Source organism: Leptodactylus fuscus, chromosome 1, assembly GCF_031893055.1.
Source record: "Leptodactylus fuscus isolate aLepFus1 chromosome 1, aLepFus1.hap2, whole genome shotgun sequence".
Taxonomy (NCBI): domain Eukaryota; kingdom Metazoa; phylum Chordata; class Amphibia; order Anura; family Leptodactylidae; genus Leptodactylus; species Leptodactylus fuscus.
The window spans coordinates 288,241,197-288,263,871 of NC_134265.1; the positions used below are offsets into that span (position 1 = coordinate 288,241,197).

The 22,675-nt window shown below is 42.3% G+C and overlaps 1 protein-coding gene across 2 annotated transcripts in view; it reads left to right on the top strand.

Annotated features, from left to right (window-relative positions):
• Positions 1-3,372: 3,372 nt before the first annotated feature.
• GLRB (glycine receptor beta) overlaps positions 3,373-22,675 on the top strand; it is a 71,314-nt gene continuing 52,011 nt past the window's right edge. For both annotated transcript variants that reach the window (XM_075257548.1, XM_075257558.1), the window contains exon 1: positions 3,373-3,888. The gene's annotated coding sequence lies outside the window, so the exon portion shown is untranslated. The remainder of the gene's footprint in view (positions 3,889-22,675) is intronic.

The following is a 22,675-nucleotide window of genomic DNA, read 5'->3' on the forward strand; positions in this document are numbered from 1 at the left end:
ACAGATCAAAATGTCATGGGAGTGGCCTCTACACCACCATTATAGAGGTGCTAACTATAAGGTTATGTTCACACAGGAATTTACAGTTGATTTTGAGGCACAGACTGAAAAAAACAAACAAAAAAAAAACAAAAAAAACATCCTTCTCGTTCTTACTGCAGATTCCTCAACTGATAAGTCACAGAACCTGCAATGTGAATAGCCCCGCTGAATGGCCCCATTCATCTAAGCTTAGTCAGCGAGAAAAGCTATGGGAGATCCAGGGACGAAAAATGGAGAGGAATTTGAGGCAGAAGACCGCCTCAAACGCCTCTTAATTTTTTGATGTGTGAATGAGCTCTAATGCTGCTTTCACACTTGTATCAATTGAGTACAAAACATTACAATAGATCCGCCTAATGAATCTAATGCCAAAAACGGATCCCAATCTCATGGAGTCTAATGGAGTCTGTTGGGTATTCACTGTCACTACGCTGGACAAAAAAAATTGTGCTTGTGGAATTTTTCATCTGCAATTTTAAACTGACTCCGTGCCAAAGACTCCGACTATGATTGTATCCTAAAGTGCAAATAAGACTCTGTTCACACTGCTGTCATGGCTTACATTAATACAAGGGTAAACAATGGATATGTTGTGTAATGGATATTGCCAAATCTCATTAGGTCCAGCAGATTTATATTTTTTCAGAACAGAACAGTGCAGTACATTACATTATTGCAGATGTGTGAGAAAGATGGAAACATCAGAGTGAACAGAGCTGGACGCCACATCCTGTTTTCCATAATGGGTGACTATAATTCATATATCACGTCAGACACTATACACTCGGCAGTATGGCTAGTGGCCACACATGAAGAAGATGGCTGCTGCTGTACTATAGGAGAGCATCCTCTGCTTCTTTCCCCAGCACACATACAAGGCCGGCTGTTCTAGACTTTCTTACAAACAAACCGTTTCCCCTCCACCTTGCCCGCGTATAACAATAGCATTATTAGAGTCCAAACTTGTGGATAAAGTGGGGTCGGCCACAGCTTTATTACATATATATCTAAACATATAGATATAAATACACATATATAAAGACATAAGCAGAGACCTGATTACCCCCCTTCTGGCGACCGATGGTGGGTGTGTCCCCTCCAGGTGGGCACGCTTTGGATGTTCCTCCAGGGTAAAACGTCAGTAGTCTTCTTCATCGCTGAAATGGGGACAAGGTCCTGCCATATGCCACCAGAGCTCGGTATAAGCCTACAACGAGGTCTGACCCCACCCTAGCAGCAGGAACAGCGACCTTTCTGTGCAACCTGGATACCAATGAAAATGACTCATAACTTCGGAATGAATTCTTGGGATCAATGGGATGTCCGGGCCAACAAATCTGTCATTGCCTCCAGTTAGCCCGACCTCTGACTGCCTTAGATGTTACAATTAAAATATCAACTTTTTTTGAAAAGGTGCCTATCATTATTATTGCTATGTATACTATATAATAAGTACTCTCCCCTCGGTAAAATATGTATACTATATAATAAGTACTCTCCCCCCGGTAACACTCTTGCTGTTCCCTTTCCATGGCTCCGGTGGTGACTTTGCCTCTGATGGTCGCCTCTCTCATGCTAGGCTACTGCCACTTATTGAGGTTGTAATATCCAGGACCTTAGGGACACATAAAATCATAATTATTGTACACAATGCAAAGTATCCAGCACGACAATAAAATTAGCCAATCCTGCTAGTCTTGTCCTGATATTCTCCAGCTATGTGAAACCAACTTGGTTCTGCAATGTGAGACTGTGTTGTTTTTTTTTTTTTTTTTTTTTTAAACTTGATATTTAATAGTAGACTTTTTTTCATGTCCCCCCTTTCATTTCTGCCCCCAGTTTCATGGCCCCTCATGTTCCCCCTCTATGTTTAACATAAAACCCCCCACTTATACTCACCTTTCCTCGATCCCCCACAGCTCTGTCTGCAGTCTCAGTCACGGAGTTGTAGGTGTGATGTGAGTGACGTCATCACATTGCATCTACAGCTTCTGGGCCCGGATGCCGATGAGTGGAAACCGGAACATAACTTCCATCGACCGGGACTGTGGGATAGGGCCCCGAATCCAGGAATGTCGCACAGAATCCGGGACGGTTGGAAGGCCTGCAATGTGCAGAATAATAAATGGTACCATTTTGAGGATCAATTTGTCCCACAAACCTTAACCTCTCACATGGCTCAGTGACTGGAAATGAACAAGGTTATGGGGTATATGTTACGGTCTTTCGCACCTTTCAGCCTTTGCATTGTAACAATGAAAGCTGCTGATAACCAAACCCGAAGCAATAACATGTAACAGCTTTACTACAGGTTCTAGATACAGCATGTGGAAGGGAATTAGGATCTTTGGCCTGTAAATATTACAATTAAAGCGTGAGGTACATTGCAGGTGCATGCATATTTACCTAATATTAAAGGCAATGGAATCTCCCTGCCTGCACAGTACAGCAAGCTTCTAATACACCCTCAACCACAGTCTGAACAAAGACGTTAACTGAGAGGCGCAGGGGAGGGGGGTGAGCTATACTATAGAAACATGTGACACAGCAGGGAACTAGCAGACTGTGCTACAACTTTACTGCAAAACTTGCTACTATCACTGACTTAGCAAGCGCTGCAAAACCAAGTACATATGTGTTAGGCTGCATTGCAGCTGCTCCTCTCCATACACCACATGTATAATCTTTCCTCTCCCGGGTACAAATTAGGCTGAAAAAAAAAAACTATTGCATTTCCCCCATTTACGAGCAGAAAATCTCTATAGTTTCGGGGGAGGACGCCAGCCAGCCGGTTCTGGAGACTCTGTAACTGAGCCGGTCCAGTGGTGTGGAGGCCACCGCCGGCTGTTGTAAGCAGAAGGGATCCCTGTACTGGTACCTTGCTCAATTTTGAGCAGAGAGGCCAGCCAGTTTGCTTGCCCTTTCCCTTACCTTTTGATGCAGCAGCTTATTGAGCTGCTTTTACCGGCTGGCTGCTCCTTGTTCCTGGTCCTAGATCCCACACGCTACTCATCCAGTTCAGTGTGCCAAGAAAGCTGTTTTCAGACATGTGGAGAGGGTGTGAGGAAAACAGCCCCTTCCTTCTGCATTCACTTTGTAAAGAGACCAGACCATCCTCCTTTCATTCACTGTGAAGCCATCTAGCTTGTTTCCTTGGTGCTGGCGGGGATCCAAGAGGGAGGTGCACACTGCTCTCACTGCTCCTCCATCTTATACTCCGTACATATGCAGCGAGAGCCTGCTAATAAATAACGCATTACGTTCATTTCCGCCTCATATCACGTCATACACTATACACTCGGCAGTATGGCTAGTGGCCACACATGAAGAGGATGGCTGCTGCTGTACTATAGGAGAGCATCCTCTGCTTCTCCCCCCAGCACATACAGGTCTGTCTCTCCCACCCCCTCATCCAGGACAGAGGAGCAGAACAGCTGTCATCCAGAGCTCAGCCAGCATCCATAGAGAGTGCAGGCGGGATGTGAGCAGCTTGGCTGTGATGGTGACAGGGCTGACTGTGCCACCGCCACTACTGCTGGACTCGCCGTGCAGCTAATGATTAATTGCGCCGCTCTGGGCCTGTACTGCGCATGCCGCAGGTGCACACTGCTCTCACTGCTCCTCCATCTTCTGCTCCGTACATATGCAGCGAGAGCTTGCTAATAAATAACACAGCACATTCATTTCCGCCTCATAGCAGGGAGCCCGATAGAGAATACATTATTATCTGCTGACACGGAAGCCATCATGCACATCTGAGGGGACCTTGACATTTTGCACCTTAGAAAATGGATGTTGAGTCGGCTGCTGCCAGTATCTGAAGAGAACCAGTGTGTGAGCCTCGGGGTAAGTGGCTCCTTTCCTGTATTTTTGGGAGATGCCAATTTAAGGGTGACGCCTCACGTTTGGGCTGCGGTATCTATTTCTGGATATTTAGTCTGCTCAGGCAAATAGCTGCAAGACGCAGCGGAGAGGGAGGTAGCCCGGAGGTTGCTGTCAGGGCCACAGAAGTCCATAAAGTTTCACCCATTTGAAGCTCTGCCGCAAGGGGTGCTGGGAGTTGTAGTCCTTGTGCAGATTGCTTGCATACTTCTATATCAGGCTAATGTCATATGTGGAAGCTCAGGGTCACACACTGCCTCAGTATCCTGGATGGATGGGAAGTCTGTGTGCTGGGATATGTATGGACTGCAGAGAGGAGGCTTCACTGCAATGAGTGCCATGCTGATAACCATACGCTCTGCCATCATGTCTGTGTATGGGCCCCACGCTGTATCATCATGTCTGTAGATGGGTCCTATACTGTATCATCATATCTATAGATGGGTCCTATACTGTATCATCTGGTCTGTGTATGTGTGCTATACTGTACCATCATGTCTGTGTATGGGCCCTATGCTGTACCATCATGTCTGTAGATGGGCCCTATGCTGTATCATGTCTATGTATGGGCCCCTGTATCATCATGTCTACAGATGTGCCCTATACTGTATCATCTTGCCTGTGTATGGGTCCTATACTGTATCATCTGGTCTGTGTATGTGTGCTATACTGTACCATCATGTCTGTAGATGGGCCCTCTGCTGTATCATGTCTATGTATGGGCCCCCTACTGTATCATCATGCCTGTGTATGGGCCCTATACTGTATCATCCTATCTGTAGATAGGTCCTATACTGTATCATCATGCCTGTGTATGTGTGCTATACTGTACCATCATGTCTGTGTATGGGCCCTATGCTGTATCATGTCTGTAGATGGGCCCTATGCTGTATCATGTCTATGTATGGGCCCTATACTGTATCATCATGCCTGTGTATGGGCCCTATACTGTATCATCCTATCTGTAGATAGGTCCTATACTGTATCATCATGCCTGTGTATGTGTGCTATACTGTACCATCATGTCTGTGTATGGGCCCTATGCTGTATCATGTCTGTAGATGGGCCCTATGCTGTATCATGTCTATGTATGGACCCCCTACTGTATCATCATGCCTGTGTATGGATCCCCCACTGTATCATCATGTCTGTGTATGGGCCCTATGCTGTATCATGTCTGTAGATGGGCCCTATGCTGTATCATGTCTATGTGTGGACCCCCTACTGTATCATCATGCCTGTGTATGGACCCCCCACTGTATCATCATGTCTGTGTATGGGCCCTAAACTGTATCATCATGTCTGTAGATGGGCCCTATACTGTATCATCAGGTCTGTGTATGGGCCCCCTACTGTATCATCATGTCTACAGATGGGCCCTATGCTATGCCATCATGTCTGTAGATGGGCCCTATGCTGTATCATGTCTATGTATGGGCCCTATACTGTATCATTATGCCTGTGTATGGGCCCTATACTGTATCATTATGCCTTTGTATGGGCCCTGTACTGTATCATCATGTCTAAAGATGGGCCCTATGCTGTATCATCATGTGTGTAGATGGGCCCTATACTGTATCATCATGCCTGTGTATGGGCCCTATACTGTATCATCATGCCTGTGTATGGGCCCCATACTGTATCATGATGTCTGTAGATGGGCCCTATACTGTATCATCATGCCTGTGTATGAGCCCTATACTGTATCATCATTCCTGTGTATGGGCCCCTACTGTATCATCATGCCTATGGATGCGCTCTATGCTGTACCATCTTGTTCATGGATGGGCCCTATACCTTATCATGCCGGGATATGGTTCCTATACTGTATCATTATGTTCATGGATGGTTTTCATGTTGTGCTATCCTGTTCGCAGGTGAGCCCTATGCTGTCCCAATCTGTTCGGCAATGGACTGTATATGACATTATCACGTCCTTAGATTGGCTCGATACTGTATTATCATGTTGTAGATGGACCCCATACTACGAGCTCTGTTTATTACATATGACTCACGTGACCATGAGATTTCTGTACAATTTATTGCTGCAAAAGTGCGGTTAAGAATTAAGAATGACTGGAAATCAATGTGATTTATGCAAATTCCACAGGGAGTGAAAGTTCCTTTTTAATGGCATGGATACAATAGATTGTAAGTTCTAGGCTTGTATATTAGGGGATGTTATAAACAACAATTCCTAGATATACTTCTGTTATTGGAATGGCAGTGTTCTGTATTCTGCTGACTGGTGCACAGCCTACTGAATTATTGAATTGTACCTGCTTGTGAGCTGCGTCAATTCTATGACAGATATATGGCATTTTAGGGACAAAATACTGTAAACTGTACAAGGCAAGTAGCTTAATCTAGATGTAGTGTGACCTTTAGAGTGGCCTAGTGGCCTAGTGGCCTCTTAGGGTATCTTCACATCTGCACCCAAGGATTCTCTTCCCCATTTCAGGAAAGCAGGACTTTTCTCTCTGTATTTTTTGTGCGGAAACCCGGTGGACCCCATTAGTGAGTCCCTGATGGCTAACCTATGACACATGAGATGTTTTGGCTGACCCCAAGTGGACCAGAGGAATGGGAAGCTGAACGTTGGCATTGAACCCTAGCGCTATATGTGATTAGAAAACATGTCTCAACTATAGAGGCCTATAGTAGATTCCTAGGTGCACAAGGCAGCCAAATTTTCAGACTTGTTCTGCCCTGTTTTTGTTCAAAGGTTCTCCAAAGATCCCAACTTCCAGTCCAAGTAATTCTCAAATATATCATATATGTGTCTGCTAAGGTTTGTGATCTCATACCATTACTGAACAAATTAATCTATAGCGCTCAAATCCCTTTGGCACCGCTCAGATTTATGAAAGATGTAATGCCAGAAATCTAGTGGGTCGAGATCCAATTCTTCGCTATGTAGAGGGTGTTGGTGAATGAAAGTTTTTGTATTATGTACATAAATCAACCTTTATGGTTATCACTTCTGTTCTAAGCCTTATTTCATAATAAAGCATATTGAAAGCAATATGTAAAAAAAAGCCTCCCATTGATTTCAATGGGTAGCGTGCATATACCGGCACCCATTGAAGTCAATGAGATCTGTTTTATACGCCACTCACTCTGAACGAGTTTACGTTCAGAATGAGCGGAGCGTAAACGCCGTGTGAAGGCTCCCTTATAGAAAGAAAAGTGACTTCCTCTTAGCCAGTTGTGTCAGGAATTCTTCTTGTGACAGATTTATAACATGGAAGGAACTTGGATGACTGGCATATCCATAGATACATAAACCTGAAGGCTTCTCACTGGAACCCTGGGAGCCATACATTGGGGGCCAATGAGTTGCCGCTGTTGTGACTGGTCTCTGTTCATGACTACACCTCCTTTTTAACCTCTTCAGGACTGAGCCAATTTTTGTTTTAGCATTTCCTTTATCATTCCCCACACTCAAAGAACCATAATTTCATTCATTTTTCAGTTCAGAGTCACATGATGGCTTATGGTTTGCAAAACAAATTGTACTTTGTAACGGCAACATTCAATATCCTGTGCAATGTACTGGGAAGCTGGAATTCAGAATGAGGTGGAATTTGAAAAAAAAAACAAAACGCATTTTTATTCAATTTTTGTAAGAGGCAAAGTGTTGTAAAAACAGACCCCCTGGGGACCTTGAACTCTAGGGGGTCTGATTGTTCATGCAGTACACTGCAATACTAATGTATTGTGTATAGGAAAATCCATTGACTTCTATGACAAACCTGGGAGCCTTTAGTAGGCACTGATTGAGATTAAACAATAAAGAAAGAAATTGTAGGCTGTAGCTTACCACATTTGTAGAGTTTCAAATTTTTTCGAGGTGCTAGACCGTGCCTTTGGACCTGAACGCTGTTCGGCTTGGAAAGGTTTCAAAAAAGAAAAAGTTCTGCAGCTCTCTTCTTCTGTATAAAACTACATGTTTAATTCATCATTTTAAAAAGTACAAAGAGTACACACTCAGTATTGATAGGCAAGAAAAATAACGAAAAAGTGCATTAAAACACACGCTGACACGTTTTGGGGTATATAGCCCCCTTAGTCATAGCGCTATGACTAAGGGGGCTATATACCCCGAAACGCGTCAGCACTTTTTTGTTATTTTTCTTGCCTATCACTACTGTGTGTGTACTCCTTGTACCGACTGAGACTGTTACTCCTGGGTACTGGCAGTATTATAATGAGCCCTGAGTGAGTGCTGTCTGTATTGTACTGAGCCCTCTCTATACAGTCCCTCACATCTAATCACGTACATATAATTGATTTTGTGTAAGTCTAAGGCTCCACGTGGCGTCCCAAAGCAAAAAAAGTGCTGCGGTAAAATGGCGGCAGCAGCACATCACGACTCCTCCCGCAGCGCTTTAGACAGAAAGTTTGCAGAAGTTTCTGTTTCAATTATACCTACAGGGAAACCGCCGGCGTTTCCATAGGTATAATTGACATGCTTCGATTTCCAAAACTGTGGTGGTTTTAGAAATAGCTTTATGTCCGCAGTTTGGTTTTTACCACAAAGTGAGCATGGGATTCGCTAGAATCCCATCCACTTTTCTCTGACAGTAAAACACCGTGATTTTTTTCTGTGATGTTTCCATCACGGGTAAATTGCAGCATTTATGTCAAGTGGAGCCCCGGCCTTAAAGGATTAAAAATACAGACCAAGTTACTGCCTCTCTGGTTATTTCCAAAAACTAGCACACCACTTCTACAGTGTAGATAAGGAGGCTAGCAGATTTACTAAGTCTGTTTAAACTATAGAAAGCACAGATTTATACTAATAAAATAGTTAAACTAAATTAAAAAGTTTTTTAAAATATAAAAAAAACCTAAAAATTCAAATCACTCCCATTTCCCTAGATTTGAAATAAAAATAAACACATTATATATCCCTTTGTCCAAAAACACCTAGTTTACAAATATATAAAATTGATCAAAACATCAGAAGTTCCCCCAAGTGATATACCGTATTTTTCGGACTATAAGACGCACCGGACCATAAGACGCACTAAGGTTTTAGAGGAGGAAAATAGGGAAAAAAAATTTTAAGGAAAAAAATTGGTGAAATATTTAATAACCTAATAATATAATATTTCACCAATGTAAATAGAACCGGGGGCTTTCGGACACAGGGATACCAAATGTGTATGTGTTTCACAGTAATGTTTTTGTTTTATATGTATTCTAGGGATATGGGGGTGATTTGAACATATCTATCTATCTAATCTATCTATCTATCTATCTATCTATCTATCTATCTATCTATCTATCTATCTTATTTCTACCCATGTAATATCTCTAATATGTCTCTCTGCACCCCATATACTTCCCTCCTCCACGTTACATGATGTAGGATAAGGTTTGCATGTTGCACAGGATGCTGGGACTTGTAGTACTTGGAGCAGCCCCCTCCATTGTTCCCACCCTATGCAGCCTATGTGCTGGGGTTACTCAGGGACAGTATATTGCATCTATCTATCTATCTATCTATCTATCTATCTATCTATCTATCTGTCTGTCTGTCTGTCTGTCTATCTAATCTCATCCATGGATGGAAAGAGACACCCTGCAGTGAAGCTATGCAAGAACAGAAAAAGGGGCGGGCCAGACGGGTGAAGGAGGTGTGGTTTTCTAAGCAAACTTGAAAACACACCTCTTTCACCCGTCTGGCTCGTCCCTCCTTCACTGCCTCTCAGATCTGGCTCCTTGCAATGAAGCCACACAGGCAGGGAAGTAGGGGCGGGCCAGACGGGTGAAGGAGGCGTGGTTTCAAGCTTGCCGAGAAAACCACGCCTCCTCCTCCCGTTTGGCCCGCCCCTCCTTCCCTGTCTGTGTGGCTTCATTGCACGAGCCAGATCTGAGAGGCAGTGAAGGAGGGGCGGGCCAGACGGGAGAAGGAGGCGTGGTTTTCTCGGCAAGCTTGAAACCACGCTTCCTTCACCTGTCTGGCCCGCCCCTACTTCCCTGCCTCTCATATCTCGCTCCTGCAAACACGCGACACAGACAGGGAAGGAGGGGCAGAGCAGGCAGGCACCGTGCTGCTCTTCTTTTCATTCGCACAGACGGGACACAGACGCTGCACACGCTGCATTCGGACTATAAGACGCACACACATTTTCCTCCCGTATTGGGAGGAAAAAAAGTGCGTCTTATAGTCCGAAAAATACGGTAACTAAAAAGTACTGTCCTTGCAATTTTTTTAAAAAAAGACTTATATATCTATGTACACAGAAATACAAAGAAGTTACGGGTGTCAGAATATGGTGAAATCAAGAATTTTTTCTTTTTTTCAGACTTTAGAATTTTTTTTAATGGGTTAAAACATAAAACAATATATAAATTTGGCATTACTGGAATTGTACTGAGCCATAGAATACAAGTGACAGGTGTCATTTTGGCTGTCCAGAGAATATCTTAAAAAAATAAATAAATAAAACCCTTATGCCCTATTCACATCTGCCTCTGTGTTCCGTCCGGAAGGAGTCCGTATGGAGACCCCCGATTGAAATACAAACGCAATTGAAACGCTGTTTTGTAAAAGCATACGGACCGCATATATAGGAAGATAGAAAATATATTAAGAGTCATGGCAACTAGGAAGAAAAAAGAAAGACTTCAGGATCATTTAGCTCTTTATGCGGAGTGATCTTCACTTAGCCTGATGTTGATTATACAGCCTGACTGTGGCTGGGAGGAAGGATCTCTGATAGCGCTCCTTCTAACACTTGGGGTAAAGCAGTACCGTTACAAAGTACAGTATCTCTGCAAACATTAAAGGAGTTTTCCAGGATAAAAACTAATCCCTGCACTAATCTAAATACCCTCTCCGCCTACTTTCTAAATAACATAATTTATCAAAAATGTATATTTACCCATAATTTACCCACATTTTCTGGTTATCCGGTGACAATCCATTTCTTCCATTTATAGAAACTGAACAGCAATGTTACCTCCCCCCCCCTCGCCTCCTTGCCCATCCGCTCCATGTTATATTTGCCTATCTTCCTTCCTGCGGGACAGCTCCTCCCTCTTTTCTGACTGCCAGCACGCTATAGTCCCAGAACTGCTCTGTGCTCTGCAGTCGATAATCCACCTCTTCTGTGCAGCTCCCACGCCTGTGTAGTAGAGGATGATCATATGCTGCAGAGGACAGGGTAGTGCTGGGACAATAGTGCACGTCGGCAGAATAAGAAAAGAAGGATAGTGCATCCCGCAGGAAGCCTGGAAGGTAGAGAGGAAAGTAAATAATGGGTGGTTACGCGCTAGTAGTGGACGGGATAGCTAGAGAGACAGGGAGGGGGTTTGTGGGAGGGGGGAGTGATATGAGAGGGAGCTACTGTAGAAGTTATATAGCAGGAAGCTGAACCTAGTAAACAAAGGCAGAAGATACGAGGAGCTCCCAGAGACACCCAGAAATCATTCAAGACACTCCTAAAAGTATATGGTTGCATTTATTAACTCAGTAATAGTTCTAACACATCTTTTTTAAAAAACATTTTATGCCCAGAAAAAACCCTTTTAAGCACTGATATAACTCTGTGAATGGAAAAATGAAAAAGTTATGGCATTTGGAAGGTGCGGAGTCAAAATCATGGGGTTAAACCTTATCTCCATATAGTCACCACTTCTGGTTTTGGCTTACCAACACTAATGCAAACATTGGCGTGTGAATTAGTCCAGGCAAGTTTTCAAAAGTTGTACCAAATTTATGGCAGTGGATCATACTGATGATGAATTTTAAAGTATTTTGGTAGACATTTTACTTTATTCATGCCACTCATTGGTTGGCTTATTTCTACTTATTATCAGTGGATTGTAGTGTTTGTGTGTGTACATCTGTGATGATGTCTTCTTTCTAAGTATATTGTTATCTACTTTTGTCACCTCTGACCCTAAGTCTGTGACTGGTTCTTTACCTTTTGAAATTGTCAGCTTACAACCCATGTAGGGTGTATGGCTGTAAAAGATGGCTGATTCCAGAAGCTTGCCAGGCATAAGAGAGAAGGAGCCCACCATTACAAAACCTGTGGAATCGAGGAGAATCAGATCACACCTTTTGGATCCTGTAACAAACTGAGTGTTGCCATCCCATCTGGGATCCTCCAAGCTCCGTGGAAACAAATGGACTCTGATTCGCAAGATTTTTTTTTTCTGTCTTTTCTTTCTTTTATTTTACAAACTGTTTTGCTCATTTTACCTTGTCTGTATATATATAAAATTATACATATAAAACATTCAATTTAATAGTGATTCGTGTATGCTCTGGGTCCATTACCTTTTTTCAAGTTTGTTTCCATCTACTGTATAGAGAGACATGTGCATCTGTGTGCGGGATTCCTACTAAAAGCATTGAAATTAGTATTGGTGGCAGTGTCTAGGGTGTGTATATCATGGACAGTGTTGGGTGTAATTTATGCTAATGTGAAGCATGAGTAAAGTGAGTACACGCTTGAATGAATGAGTGAAATCGATTATCCCCTGACAGCTGCATCCATGTCCCGTTCTAGGACGGTTCATACCTGACGAAATTTGACTCTGATGTAAACGACATGACGGACCTTGTCTTCCGTCCTGCATGCACAACTTTTTCTTTTGTCAGAAAAGTTAAAAAAAAAAAAAAACATGGCGGAAGAAAGCTTCTGCCATATTTTTACATTGGGATGAATGCAAATGGACACATGATGGAGGAGGCCCTGTCTACATCTACCATTTAATGTTTGTTGCTTTCATCCTGTGATGGAGGAAAGCAATGAACATTAATTGGTAGCATGAACCCATCCATAGCAGGGAAAAGGTTACTATAACTGTCTTCCATGTAGAAATAAGAAATTTAGGGTTTTATTTTTTTTTTAGTTTTACATCATTCACTGTACAGTAAGAGATATGTTCCTTATGTTCTTTGGGTTGGAGCGATCACAGCGATACCAAATATATATAGTTTGTCATATTCTAACACCTTTGCAAATCCAAAACTTAAAAAAAAACATTTATTTTTGGATATGGGATGGGCTATTTGTTTGTTTTTATTTATTTTGTTGGCTAAGAATTGGGGGGTGATTTGAATAACATGTGTGTCTTCTGTCCTATGTGCCCTGTCATTGACAATGACATTGGCGTCATGAATGAGAAACCTGCACTGCTCTGAATGGAAACTGTGTAGTCTTTAACAACAAACCATATCTGAGGCTGGTCAGGTTTGAGTATGGTGGCCTTGTGATCTTCAATCCTGCCTTTGCTCTGGAGTAACACACTACCCCAAGTACTACTGTGAAGATCTTGGGAGCCCTGGTATATGACAGTGAGTCCCTAGTAGGAGCAATAACAAATCAGCTCCATATATGCAGGACATTCGGCGGCCACATGTGTTGCTTCTCATGGCATTTCTTCTAACTGGCATCTTTTAGCAGGGTGATTGCTCGCCCACAAACAGCAAAGGTTATCCAGGAATGTTTCTCTCAAATTGCAACATTTCCTTGGCTTTCCCATTCACCAGATTATTATTGCCAATCAAATGTTTATGAGACTGGCTGCGATATCAGGCTCGGCAAGCTAAAAGTGTGTAGTGTCTTCAGGACCAGCTGCAGGACACCATACAAAACCTGTATGTCACCATGCCCAACTAAATATCCTCTTGTATCCATGCTCAAGGCATTCCAGCAAGCTACAGTACTTCTCATTATGGTCTGGACCAATCTCCATTTTAGATTTCAGCCCATGCATTCACACAATTCCTATAATAGTTGAGCTTCCATTCCCGTCTTTTGCTATTGATTGAGCCTTTGACTTGTTGGTGACGTGTATTGGCGAGCTGACATCTCCGAGTGAATGAGCTGCTCAGAACTCTGCTTTACAAGCAGAAATACTTCTAATATGACATGCTTTCCCCTCGAATGGTGCTAAGGGTTTCTTTCATATGAAATAATACCGAGCTTTAGTTCAGGACAGTTTTGTCTGGTTTGCATATTGTATGTCATTCTCCCTGCTGTATTTCATATGCAGCTCAATAATGCCAGGATCATGTCCACTGCTCATACCAGTTTTGAACATGTGGCGCCTTATGTCCACATACCCTGCAGCGTAATATTCTTGGAAACTAAATTTACATTTGGCAAAATACTATTAACATTAAAAGCTCTGATGTCTTCCGGATTGCATTTGTATTATTCTGTTTTTACCAGCATTATAAAGGCTTGGAAAGGATGGACCAAGGCTACGCTGACTGTATTTATATTCCTAATCTTTGGGGTAGGGGTGCTGAAGCTAAAATACAGTCTTATGTCCCCTTAGTTATAGTTCACAAACAAGCAATGTGTAGTCTGTGTTCATGTTTTCTTACAGTACAAGTGTTCCTTACTTTGCACCGAGTGACTGGGCCTCTTGTCCTTGCGCTACAGTCAGGTCGTCCTGCAAGTGACCTCTAAGGTCCAATCACATTTAATGAGTGACATTATCAGGCTGGTAAAAAAGGGGGGGGGGGCACCGAGCTGATCTGTTTCGTTGGATCTTAGGATTGATTCGAAAAAACAGGTTTTTTAGGAGCTGCAGTTTGGACTAGTTCACCAATAGGGAACCGTATACTGGAAAAAAGAGAGCAACCTATATGATCATCCAATTTATGGAAGATCAATAAATACTGCGCTTAACCTGAGTTATCATAAAATGTCCTTTATTCAAAACACACTATAACACACTAGTGTTATAGTGTGTTTTGAATAAAGGACATTTTATGCTAACTCAGGTTAAGTGCAGTTTTTATTGATCTTCCATAAATTGGATGATCATATAGGTTGCTCTCTTTTTTCCATTATCACTTTCCCTGTCCACCAGTTATTATATTCTTGGCCTAAAGAGGTCCAGAGTATAATAAGCAACTTTTATTGACACATTCAGGCTGAACTATTTTGGTCCTAAACCAATTTTCTGTCCAGGGAAGGAAATAAGAGGAAATGGGTAAGGAGGTTGTCTGCTGTTAAATCGGTCATCCTTATTGTGTAAACTAATATGTGTGTCTGGATATACAGCGGGTGCAATAAGTATTGAACACGTCACCAATTTTCTGAGTAAATATACATTTAAAGGGGTTCTATCAATGGATATACACTATTTTAGATAAACATATGCCTGAATAGCCTTTAACAAGGCTATTCAAATCCTGCTAATCGTCTGTTAAAAGACACCCCCCCCCCGTTTTAATTAATTACCTTTTAAACGTTTATGTAAATGAGCCCTTCCATGCACCCTGGGCGTTCCCGTTCACCCCTCATGTCATTCTTTGTTCACACCCTCCTCTGTGGTTCTTCTATGTAAGTCCCTCCTCCTGCTTTCTATTCACAGCCTCACAACTGTTTCTTCCCTGCTAGTGGTACAGGACCTGTGATGATGTCACTACAAGGTCCTTCTAAATAGTTATTATGCAGAGCAGGGGCTGCAGCTCCCCTTTTCTATCATAGCATAGATCTACTGTGCACATGGAGATCTATGATAGACACAGGGAGCTACAGCCCCTGCTCTGCATAATCACCACTTAGAAGGACCTTGTAGGCATTAGTAGCAAAAATCCAGTGATAGAACCCCTTTAAAGCTGCTTATTGACATGAAATTCCCACCAGATGTTGATATCAAGCCATCCAACCCACACAGACAGGGAAATCCAACCATATATGCCCATAAATTAAGTTATGTGTAATAATGAGAAATGATAATACGTTGTACAAAAGCTTTTGTTGATGACAGCTTCAAGACGCCTCCTGTATGGAGAAACTAGTGGCATGTATTGCTCAGGTGTGATTTTGGCCCATTATTCCATACAGACACTCTTCAAATCCTAAAGATTCGGTGGGCCTTCTATGAACTTTGAGCTCTAGTTCCTTCCATAGATTTTCTATTGGATTCAGGTTAGGTGATCCGCAGGGCCTTTATAGCAGCTTTATTTTCTTTCTCTGAAACCAATTGAGTTTCCTGGACTAGATGTTTGGGATCATTGTTTGCCACATGTTCTCCCTGGTTTCCTCTTCATCATCCTGGTATTTGGCAGCAGATTTTTTTATCCATGCATTCTTCCTTCAAGTATATGAAGTTTTCCAGTGCCGTATGCTGAAAAACAGCCCCACACTATGATGTTCCCACCTCCAAACTTCTCTTTTGGTATGGTGTTTTGGGGGTGCTTTTTGGCCTCCAAACATGGTGTGTATAATGAAATACAGAGTTCAATTTTGGTCTCAACTTGTTGGGAAATTAACATTAGCGTTGTATTGCACTGGTCATTGTGGACGTGGTAATACTCAATATGTGTGTCAATATGTGTGTTCTTTTGTTTTATTATTAAAAATACTGGGAAGGGGACGTTAATATATTATTAGAATTTTACTTGTACTTTTTTTCTTTTAAATGTTTAATTTTCTTTTTATACAGTTTTATTTATTTCTGTAACACCCCTATAGGGGATTGCAATAACTGTGTTGCTTCTTATCCTTTCTCTGTAAGGCCGCTTGCACATGAGCGTGTTCTTCTGGCCAGATGTGAATTGAATGAATAGGAGCCACGGAAGCACGGGCCACAAAATAGGACAGGAATGGGACCTGTTTTATATTTTGTGGCCCAGATTGGCAGCCCACACACGTGACCGTGTAATTCATGGTCATGTGTTCGGGCCCATAGAAATGAATGGGTCCGTGTGCTATACGTGGAATACACAGATTGATCACAGTCATCTGCAAGAGGCCTAACTCCTACTGACCCCTGAGGGGAGTTATCAAAACAGATTTGTACAGGCACATTAAGTGAACTCTGTAACTCCTAACCACAAAAGGAAGAGCTGAAAGGCTGAGATAGGAATAAACCCTTATGAATATGTTATATAAAAGTATTATGTAGCGTCAGTGCATATACAATACTATAGATTCTTTGAATTAAGAATCTCCCTGTAAATCCTGTTTGCATGGTGCTTTCCAATCTACGGTATGTATTCAGTGTCTTTCATCAGAAGACTCTCTTAGGCTGTATTCACACAGAGTAACGGCAGGCGTTTTTTGTGTGTTTTTTGCACATAGCGCCGCGTTAACGCCGCGTATATGCCGCGTTAACGCCGGGCAATGCCACCGCAAAATAGCGCGGCGTTAACGCGGTGCTACGCGGCGTTAACGCGGCGCTATGTACAAAAAACACACAAAAAACGCCTGGCGTTACTCTGTGTGAATACAGCCTTACTGCAGTGGAGTCAATATCCTTGTGCCAAGTCGCTGCTACAACTCACTGTAATGTGAGGTCAGGCTATTGAATGAATAGACATAGCTTACTCCTTAAGAATTGTCAGTGATCTGTAAACCATACAGAAATGTGAAAGATCAAGATTCCCGTGTCCTTCCATGAATGTGTCATCCTAGGGTCAGGGGATAATCATACACATTAGGGAGAGTGTGTGCCTACATAGGCGTACAGAGACTTACAAGTCATTACAGTGAACAGGATAAGAAGCAACACAGTTATCGCAATCCCCTATAGGGGTGTTACAGAAATAAATAAAACTGTATAAAAAGAAAATTAAACATTTAAAAGAAAAAAAGTACAAGTAAAATTCTAATAATATATTAACGTCCCCCTCCCAGTATTTTTAATAAAACAAAAGAACACACATATTGACACACATATTGAGTATTGCCACGTCCACAATGACCAGTGCAATACAACGGTAATGTTATTTTCCCAACAAGTTGAGACCAATATTGAACTCTTTGTATTCATTATAGGTAAAAAATATGCAAATCTATTCTCCAGGATGTAATAAGGAGAACAGTGCCTCTGTATGCTGCACTCTAGAGAGCAGCTGCCAAATCCATATCCCTGCGCTATGCTGAGGAGGTCAAAAAGACCGAAACAGCACTGTCCATAGCTGGGAATCTGTTCCTTTTGGAATAGAAATACTAATTTGGCAATAAACTCCGCATCATGTTAGTAGGCTTATTAACTGAGTCATGCATGATGTTAAGGGGGCTGCCCTCTAGAGGGCAGCATACAGAGGCACTGTTCTCCTAATTAATTTTTTATTTTCTTAATAGGCCGTTACCTGCTGGAGTTACTGCAGCCGGTAATGGGCCCTATTTGCCTACCAATTCTGGCAGGGGCCAGGATCGGTAAGTGACACCATGGGCCCCACAAGCACTATTGTTATACTTGGGGGTCTTTTTAGACCCCCGAGTATAATGATTGGAGGCCCCAGAAAGGTAAAGGAACATAATAAATGTGTTACTTACCTTTCCACGCTCCTGGCAGGCTTCGGGCCTAGTTGTGTGACGTTCCTGATGTCACATGACCCGGGCCTGTGTCCCGGGTCATGTGACATCACTATGTCATTAAAGATGGCTGACACCACCGAAGACTGCAGTGGAGCTGGAGATAGGTAAGTAACAGTGTTTTTTTATGTTTGTATCCCCCCATGGTCTCCGATTATTATACTCTGGGGTCTGAAAAGACCCCAGAGTATAATAATTGTTCATGGGTGTTCATTATGGGGGATAATACCATGTGCAGGGGCCACTATGGGGCATAATACTGTGTGCAGGGGTCACTATGGGGCATAATACTGTGTGCAGGGGCCACTATAGGGCATAATACTGTGTGTAGGGGCCACTATGAGGCATAATACTGTGTACTGGGCCACTATGGGGCATAATACTGTGTGCAGGGGCCACTATGGGGCATTATACTGTGTACTGGGCCACTATGGGACATAATACTGTGTACTGAGGCCACTATGGGGCATAATAGAGCGCGCAGGAATGCGCAGGGCCCCGCCATTCCTAGTTACGCCACTGGCTGGTAATAAGCCACAAGTATAGTTAGCTTTGTTCTGTTTAGTTAGTGCTTGGATGAGCAGGTTTTTGTTTTGTAACTGAAATGGTTTATTTTATCTTGCTTTTTTTTTTTTTTTTTAATAAACCTGCTTGCACCAGATATAGTGTCCAAATAAAACCAGATATAGTGTCTCTGACTGGTTGGGTCCGCACTATTAATGCTACCAAGCTACCTTCCCCACAAATAAATATAATTTTTTTTCTTTTGAATGTATCAGGGCTATAATGATATATAAATATTGTCACCTGTAAACCAGGCCACTTGGACTGTATATTACCAGTTTACTGCGGTGTACAAATGAGTAGTCATGGCCCTTCTATAGCACTCCCTGAGGGACTAGCAATTGAACATCAGTCTTTATAAAATGGCACAATACTGAAGTCACCCATTTATAATCTAGGACTCTCAGGTAAATACTGGACCCAGTGTGATTTCAGGTCTAAAGTGTCAGTATAGTATTATGTTTGTATGACACACATTTATTTGTTAAGGCTGGTGTTTCCTGTGTCAGTCTTAATCATTCCCCCCCCCCCCCCCAATGCCATGAAATGGCCCAGAATTATTAGGAGTGTCGGCCTCTTAATTCTGGCCTGCCTTGGGAGGTCCCCAGTTTTCTGACATGAGTTATAGTAAATCTGACTGGCACACCCTGACCCACTTTAGTCTCTCCATATTGCATCCACTATCTTACAAAATGATGCATAGGGCACGGAAGTGCATTAAAGTGCTGCACATTTTAGGCCATGTGCAAAAGACGCACCACTTCAATGCCAGTTTTCTGGGGTAGATGGTGTAATAAAACCGCCTCCCAACTTTGTGTATTTTGTACTAGTCTGTATATGTTGCATATTATGTCCAGAGATATTCATGGCATGGTGCCATTGTCCCTTAGAAGTTTATCTGCTGCTTTCCTGACAAGTCCCTACATTATAGGATTTGATTTGATGCAATCCAAACCTGTAATGTTTAGTTGTCAATTCACTTATAAATTTGTGGGAGGAATAACAGAGGAACAACACAATGTAGAGTATAAAGGAAAGATGCCTTATTTTAAAAGGAGTACAGATATTTACAGACAGAAATACGTTAGATGAGCGTAATATTTTTACTAAAGGTATGTGCACACTGCAGAATCTGCCACTGATTTAAGGCTGATTCTGCCCCAAAATCGGTGCCAGTTTTACCCAGATTCTTCTTCTCATTGTTTTCAATGGCAGACAGAGATTGAAACAGGATGCTGAAACTTAAGTCTCCTGCGTGATTTGGACAAGACCCCTGACTTATTAGACCCATTCTTCTAAACCTACTCAGCTGGGGAAAGCTGAAGTGGAAAGACAAAGCTCTGCTTTGGATGGAAAATTAAGAGGAATCTGAGGTTCTTTTGCCTAGTTTACATCTGCGTTTGCTAATCCGTTTGGGAAGTCCGCATGGGGATCCCCCGAACAGACTACTGAACGCACTGGCAAGCAGTGAGCAGTGAAAGCACACAGACCTCATAGACTATAATGGGGTCCGTGTGGTCTCCACTTGTTGCCCGCACGAATCATGCGGACATGAAAGTAGTTCACAAAGTACTTTTCTGTCCGCATGTTGCGTGCGGACACCGCGCGGAGAGCACATGGACCCCATTGTAGTCTATGGGGTCTGTTTGCTTTCACTGCACACCGCTTGCAAATGTATTTAGTATACCATTTGGGGGGTCCCCTTGCAGACTCCCCGCACAGATTACCAAACGCAGATGTGAACGAGGCATTAGGCCAACTTCACATGGCAGAAAATGAAGAGAAAATTGAGGGGCACAAGTGCTACAGTTAAAGTATGCCATAGACAGTATACCACATTCACTATATTAAGGATCAAATATCTGTGCTCTTATGCTTTAGTATTTAATAAAACTGAGATATCTAGCTATGAATTTGTATAAAAATTGACATCCCGCTGGATGGGTTAATTAATTTCTAATGGCATGCAACAATATAACCATTGACTCTGGGTTCACACCAGCGTCTGGTCTCCGTTATCAGGTTTCCATCTTCTGCATGTCCGACTCTGTGTCCGGTTTAAAAACAAAGGTTTCGCCGCGGAGAGCATAAAAAGCTCACCAGCGCTCACGGCCGGACATTTTTCAAATCCATTCAAATGAATGGGTTTGAAAGATGTCGGCAGGTTTCCGTCTCCTGCCCTGTTTTGTGCAGGAAACGGAAACCTGCAGAATGGAGTCCCAGGCGCAGATGTGAACGAGCCCTTAGCAATACCTTGCTTGTATGTCATCTATGTATTTCAGGTGGTGGTCTCACCTCTGGGACCCCAATTTATTTAGAGATCCTCCAACTTTCATTCAGCTGCAGTGCTGGAGGACCGGCTGCACACATGCCATTGTCTATTTTGTAGTCTGTAGTTACAAAGTTGCTCAGAGGTGCTTAGGGGATGGCGTTTTATCACATAACAAAGTAACGTATAAAAAAGAAAAGCATCTATGTCACTGAACTGACCTACCCAGCCCCTCTGTTGCCCAATTGTATGGATGACTAACCTCAAAGTGTTCTAACCAGCTATTGTCCCACATAACAGGAGCTAAGGCCACATTTCTAGGCCTTTGCAATATTTTACAATAGCATAGCCTATGTTTGTCTTGCCTTGTCTTGTCACTTAGGCAAACTTAAATTAGTTATAGTGACTTTGACTAATAACCAAGTGGTCTAGAAAATGGAAGTCTTTTTTTTTTTTCCTGTTTCCTAAGTTTTTGAGTCCAGAACAACTTCAGCTGTCAATGGCCAGTCCTGGGAGCCAGCACACCATACTAAACAGCCATGATAGGATTGTCATCTTCAGCAGTCTGCTAGTCCTGAGTGAATTACAACATAATAGTCTTAATTTGTTTTCATTAATTTGTGTTTTTTTTTTGTTTTTTTTTTAAGTAGCATTTCCTTTAAATGGATAATAACATTGCAACACACTTTGCATAAATCATTAGAGTAGGTAGATTATAAGACATGGTATTTGTTATATACACCTATACAATCTGGAGGGGTATGCTGGAGGGGTACTCTGGTATGATTAAATTCGGCTTTACATATGCGTATTGGATTTGTGAAATATAGAACATATGTTGTCAAAATTTCACGGACCGAGCACTGACCAGGGGCCCTATGATGCTAGGTGTCTCTTCATCCCCGTGGGATTGCTGTCTGATACTGTAATGTTTTCAGTATGCAGGAAGACAGGAATTCCTAGCATTATAGATGAATATGATGCTTGGATTCTGGTTCCTGACTTAGGTTTTCGGGCTAGTCAATTTATGGCTAGTACTTCATGAACCTAAAACACCCTTGCAGAGCCGGACTTAAAGCACATAGATTAAAACTGTGCATCCTTATACAGGCTAACCTAAAGAGATGCGAGAAAGTTGATGAATGTGATCAAACACTACTTCACCTTTATTCTTTCTGGACATCCTATCCGTAATCCCATGAAGAACTGGATATTCGCCTCTGCACAAATATAAACGACTGTAGCAAAGTTACTACAACTTGCCATGTTTCTGTGGTGGGTAGACTTTTTAATACATTCTAAAATTAGCATGGCCGTGAAGGTTAAGCGGGCATTATGACTCTCTCATAAGTACTTCTGTTCTCTTCTGTCTTTTTTTTTATGCCTGAACGATCTGAGTGATTGCCAGGCAATGTGCCCTTGCTAGTGTGTATATGGTTCAAAGAATGAGAATTTTAATCCTAAACTTTATGGTTCTTTTATTCACTCCAGACGTGATAGCAATGAATCTGTCGTTCCTCAATTGCAGCGTCTAGTTAGTTCATTGTCTTCTATCTACACTGTGTATCTACGAATACTATAGCATTAGACAACAATACGTTACTAA